The sequence below is a fragment of the Ailuropoda melanoleuca genome, chromosome 14, assembly GCF_002007445.2.
Source record: "Ailuropoda melanoleuca isolate Jingjing chromosome 14, ASM200744v2, whole genome shotgun sequence".
In the NCBI taxonomy this organism is placed as follows: Eukaryota; Metazoa; Chordata; class Mammalia; order Carnivora; family Ursidae; genus Ailuropoda; species Ailuropoda melanoleuca.
The window spans coordinates 72,815,224-72,821,230 of NC_048231.1; the positions used below are offsets into that span (position 1 = coordinate 72,815,224).

The window sequence follows — 6,007 nt, forward strand, 5'->3', positions numbered from 1 at the left end:
TCATTTTTCCTTCCAGACATATTAATTTAGTCAAGGATTATTTTTATACAGATGGATTATGGTGATTAGAAGTTTCCAAAGGAGTTTGCATTCACAATAAATAATGATGATTTTAGCCTACTGAGAAGTTGTTTATAGCAGTTTGTTTTCTTAGCTCGAGTTCATAAGTCTAGCTTTAGAAGCAGCAGGACCAATAGACCACAAAAGAACTATTTTATGGGTGATCCAGTAATTCAAATTACTAGAAAAAAGAGAAAGTAAAGAATTTGAAGAAATGACCACTATTGACTGGTTCATATGGTGGGTGGCATTTGCCTTCATCTGTGGGCTAATTGGACCAGGGGACTACAAATCCATAGCAATCCAAGGCTTTCCTTACAAGAGCGTTAATGCACCATCCATCAGCTAGTAGGAATAGTTTCTGTGTTGCAGCCTAAGTATGTTTTCATTCAGCTCATTTGCACTTCAAAGCTGAAGTCGATAATTCAGGCCCAAGTAGGTGCAATTTGGACCATTTCCCTTTTGTAGCATATGAACACAAGCTGAGAAAATCTCTAAATTCATTTGCACGGGACATTACTGGCCAGAGTTGGCAAAGCAGAGAAGCGGCTAGTTTCCTATAGGTAAGTATTATTGCTATGAATAAATCCTTTGAGACTGAGGATCTTCAGATAAACATGGTTTGCTCTCTATTGGTGATCAATGATTTTATTACATAAAACATAAGGATACTCTTTGTTTTACAACATATCTTGGGATCTTCAGCAAAATACATGTGTGGTGAATTAACAAGCCCTACCAATCACCTTCATGGATTAAGAAATGTTTGGTGAATGAGGAGGAAGGGAAATGTGATGGGAAAGGTAAGATCTGTCTAGGTCTGCAACAAAGTAGCTCGATTATTATCAGAAAGCACCAGAAAGGTGGTAGGAAAAAAAGCAGTTACAACTCTTTTTGTTCAAATGGCATTTAATAAAAACTCAATGACCATAGTAGTACCATGCAACATGTACAGAACACTGTGTTCCTGGTACTTTGTTCTTCATTATTTTTTTGAATTCCAGATTCTAGTGAAACATGAGGAACACCTGCTTGGTGTACTGAGTATCCTGAATTTCACAGGGCAAAGCAGCGAATTTGGCCCCACCATCATTTTATCTTCCCATTCCTGCTACAAGCAACACAATCACTGCTGTTAGAGGATTTCACAAGCTTTGTTTTATGGGCTACTCATGGAGTTCTATGAGAGATGACCCCATTTAAGTGGTTCAAACCATTGAACTAGGGTTTTTGTTTGTTTGTATGTATTATTTTTTAAACCAATACTGAGTGCTTCCTTTGTGCCCAGAGCTAGGCAAAAACACTTGCATACACAAAACAACCTCATCTAATAATCACAACGTCCTTATGGGCTGTGTACTAGCGTTGTGCCCATTTCACATATGAAAAATTGCGGCAAAGAAAGATTAAGTGATTTGTTTAAGTTTTATTTGTCCAGATTTTTCTGGCTGAGCAAAGATCCTAACTCTGATTTCCTGATTCAAGTATAGAGCTTTTATAATATACATACTACTGTTTATCCTATGACACAGGGTAATACTTATGATATTTGGGATGCACACCAGTGTCGTTTTTACAGAGAATAGGAGCATTTTCAAAAGGGGCCACTCAGCTTGCAATGATAGCTGCTTGGCTTCTCATATTCTCCCTGTTCTGGCCTTTCCCTACCTATTCCTTCCATCTTTCTGTCCATTCATTCTCCAGTATTCATCTTGGTTTAAATCAGATTGTTTGCTTATTTCTCCTTGAATACTCCATTCTCAGCTTAACATACCATGTGTTCCCTTGCCTGAAATGCCACCTCTTTTATTCTCCCATCATTGAATACCAAGATTGAGATTTTCTGGGACACCCCCCAATAATTTTGCTCCTAAATGAGCTCCCTTCCCTTAGTTTCATGCACATTCACAATTAATTACATTTGTCTGTTATCACCTGCTTTCAGTCATCTTGAAACATTTTCAATAAATCTTTCCCAAATCTCATACTTATATCTATAATAATCTTATTCACACCAAAAAGGGAATGATTATTTATAATCTTTATTGAGTGGTTGACTTCTGCCTTTATATTATGCTAAGGTCTTCTCAAAAAATGCCTTGCAACTGTTCTGTGAAGTATGGGTCATTGTGACCATTTTATAGGACAAAAATTGAGGCTTCAAAAGATAAGTGTCTAAGGCAATTCTAGTGGCACAACCAGGACCCACAAGTCACTGTCCCCAAAGCCTGTGTTTATCTTCCAGTACAGTGATTGTTGCCCTCAGAGTGGTATTTTGCTTTGCATTCATCCTATTATTAGTTTATATAATAACTTTCAAATACATTGTAGTAAAAAAAAAAGGGTCTAGAAAGGTCTATAATGAATTTCTGCAGATGATGTCAGGCACATCGGCCTGCTTTGGGTGGGCAGGTGACCTTGCTTTGTATCCCTCTAATCCCAGTCTCAGGTGTAGAAGTGCGTCCGTCAGGGCAAGGTGAGCTCCAAGAATCCTTCCTGTTTGGGAAGCTTCACTTCTCTAGAGGTTGTTTGAACAATAATTATGCCCTGTGTTCCTGCAAAAATAAGATATTTGAAGCAGAAATTTCCACAATGACTTTTTTCAAATTTGCATGCTTTCCTTTGTTTCGAAATTACTGCCATCATCTAATGAAGAGAAATAGGTTAAATTAATCAAAGGAAAATTTTAGACTGAATATAAAAAAAAAAATCTGCTAATAGTGAGGTCCATTAGACTTTATTAGAAGCCCCGTTGATTGAGTCATTTAAAAGAAGACTGACGATCCCCTGAGATGATTCTGAGACTACCTCAGGCCAAGGGAGAGAGGAGCAGATGGAACCCACAGGCCCCTCAGCCTCTAATGTGGGTGATTTTTTCTGAATTCCCTCATTTTGCCTTCTTGTCAACAAATCCTGCCATCATTTCACTCACATCTTTGCAGCCTCTTTCCAGAGCTGTTAACAGAAATCATTTCACAGAGAGTGGGAAAGAATGTCATTTTGTCATTTTCTTGGGGGAGTGGATGGGAAGAACAGGCGGTCCCTGCTTCCTAAGGCTTTCATGATGAAAACAGAAGAGGAGAGTGAGGCCTGCCAGCTTGTGGGGTATAAGAAACAACTTTACTTGGCAGCACTGTGTGGAAATAGTAACTGGAAACCCCCTAGTCAGCCTCTCTCCTTATTAACTAGAAGGAAGGACAATTTGGGACCACACGACACCCCAAACTTGCTGGCACTAATGAGCTGCATGAACTTAATCATTACATTATATCTGAAAAGTAAGAGGGAACTTAATGATCATAAGGTATAACCTTCTTCTTAATGCAGGAACTCCTTTTAATTACAGAATTCCTATGAGATGGCCATTGGAAGCTCATTATTTCATTGAACTTTCCATCCCGTGGTTAGTTGTTTCATTTGTTAAGAAAGTCACCCTTTTATTGATTTAGGACATGTTTCCATTAGTATTTGCTTTCCCATTTGGAATAATAAGAATAATGTATGATAAAAACAGTAATAATGATAATTATGATGATGATGATTCAGAGATTTTTTTCCTATATACTAGGCATGTAATAAAATTGCATATATTTATGCTCATTTATTCTCAAACACTTTACATTCTAAGCATTAATATTTGCTCCCATTTTACAGAAAACGGAATCAAGACCTAGAGTGCTAAAGTAACCTTGCTGAGAGTCGCACGAGTAATAAATGGAAAGTTAGAATTTGTGCCCAAGTCTGTTAGATTGCAGAGCTCAAGCTCTTACACACTCTGAATCCTGGACACAGAAAGAGCTTCTATCCCCTCATTTTATACGTTATCTTCTCACTCCTTTTTTTCTGGGTTGCACATCTCTGTGTCCTTAAGAATTCCTTAAGTAATACGACTTTCAGTCACCACATGATCATAGCTGATGTTATTTTATAGGTTTCCAGCTTTCTTTCCTAATGTATGGAACTTGGAGCTGGAAATAATACTGAAATGTTTGACAGATGCAGCATACAGAAGATTCTATGGCCACCCTTCTTCATCACTTTTCCAAATCAAGTTTCTGCATCCGAAAAAGTTATTAAACTAAATTTAATAACTGACATCAGAATAATACCAAAGTACAAAACTTAAAGAAGATAGAAAATATTTACAATTGAGAGGACCCTATTTTCAGATCAGAAGAATTCTTTTAATTTATTTGAAACCTCACCATTTTCTCTGTAAAACTGAATACAAAACTTAGTTTGGGGGTGCCTGGGTGGCTTAGTAGGTTGAGCATCTGCCTTCTGCTCGGGTCATGATCTCAGGGTCCTGGGATTGAGCCCCACATTGGGCTCCCTGCTCATCAGGGAGTCTGCTTCTTCCCCTCTCCCTGCACCTTCCCCTTCCTGTGCTCCCTCGCTCTCTCTTTCTCACACTCTCTCAAATAAGTAAATAAAATCTTAAAAACAACAACTTAGTTTAAATGATTTCTAACTTGATTTGAGGACATGGAACTACATCATCTTCCTCCATCAGCTGAAATTTGGAGTGAATATCCTTTCATCTCAGCCACATCAGGTGCAACCACACAGGAGGTGCATCATTCTGGTGGATTAAAGAGTTCCACTGTAAACTTCTGGCCAAGGTAATGGTGCTAACAGCTCAGGCTTTCAGATTAGTCAGGAAGAGAAATGAGAAGTAAGTTGGACTGGCTTTGGGTGGTTAAGGAAAATCAAAGAACAGGAATGGGGAGGAATTGCTTCCATAGCTATAGTGGAAGTTGGGGCTACTACAGAAGTTCCTGGCTGCTGATGCCTTTGCCTGGAACTCTCAAGAAAATTTGGATGCTGATGAAGAAATTGTGCTGAACAAGAATGGGTCTTTGAGAAAATTCCTGTGGTGTGTAGGAGAAGTAAGCTAGTATTCTTTCAAGAACTCATATACATGCCAGGTAAGTAGCAAAACCAGTGCCAAAAGAAGCAGATAGACCTTGTTAAAAAAAGAAAGTAGTAGTAAAAGTGGTAGTTAGAGTAATAAAATACTATATAAAATAGAATAATATCAGTAATATAAGAAGTCAAACATGGAAATAAGGAGAAAAGAAGGCCTTTGGAGTTAGGCCATTGCTACGCCTTTCAATATCCTTTTCCATGTGACTTAATGATGTCCCTGGCAATAGAGTCTCCAAGAAAGTGTCACAGGAGAGGTAACCCGTTGAAATGAAAAGTAGATACTATTAAATGTCAGGAGTTCTGGGTTACAGTTCTGGTCATTAAGTAGTACTGTTGTTGGGGGTACTTTTTATTATTAGGTTATTATATGTAAAGTTTTAAAAACAACAACAGCCAACAACAGTAATGCAGTGATGCTTAAAATAACACCTCCCCCTCTCTCTACCTCTCCAATTACCTAGTCCTTATTCTTGTTAGTTTTAAAATTTTTGCTTCCTGTGGAGTTTACATCCATAGCTGTAAATAAGGTATTGGTATGACTTTTTCTTGATTTATGGAACATAAGCATTATCATTTTCTGTCTATTAAAGATGAAGACCTAGCTCACTTATATGACCCCAACTTCCCTTCCTCTACTCAACTCTTAGTTAATATTTTAGTTTTCCAGTTGGCTAAATCTTTAGTACTTGCTTCAGCAGCACACATGCTAAAATTGGAAAGAGATTAGCATGGCCCCTGCTCAAGGATGACATGCAAATTCACGAAGCATTGCATATTTTTATGGAATATCATTCAGCTTTAAAAAAGATTGCACTTCAAGGGAAGACCCTTGAAGACATTAGGCTAAGTGAAATAAGCCAGAGACAAAAGGACAAATATTCTATGATTCTACTTATATGAGATACCTATAGTAATGAAATCATAGAGACAGAAAGTAGAATGGTGATTGCCAGGGGCTGGGGAGTGGGGGCAATAGGAGTTGTTGCTTAATGACTATAGAGTTTTAGTTTGGGAAGAT

At 37.9% G+C, this 6,007-nt stretch overlaps 1 pseudogene; it reads left to right on the forward strand.

Annotated features, from left to right (window-relative positions):
- The first annotated feature begins 5,671 nt into the window (after positions 1–5,671).
- LOC117796250 lies at positions 5,672–5,769 on the forward strand (annotated as a pseudogene).
- Positions 5,770–6,007: the final 238 nt, after the last annotated feature.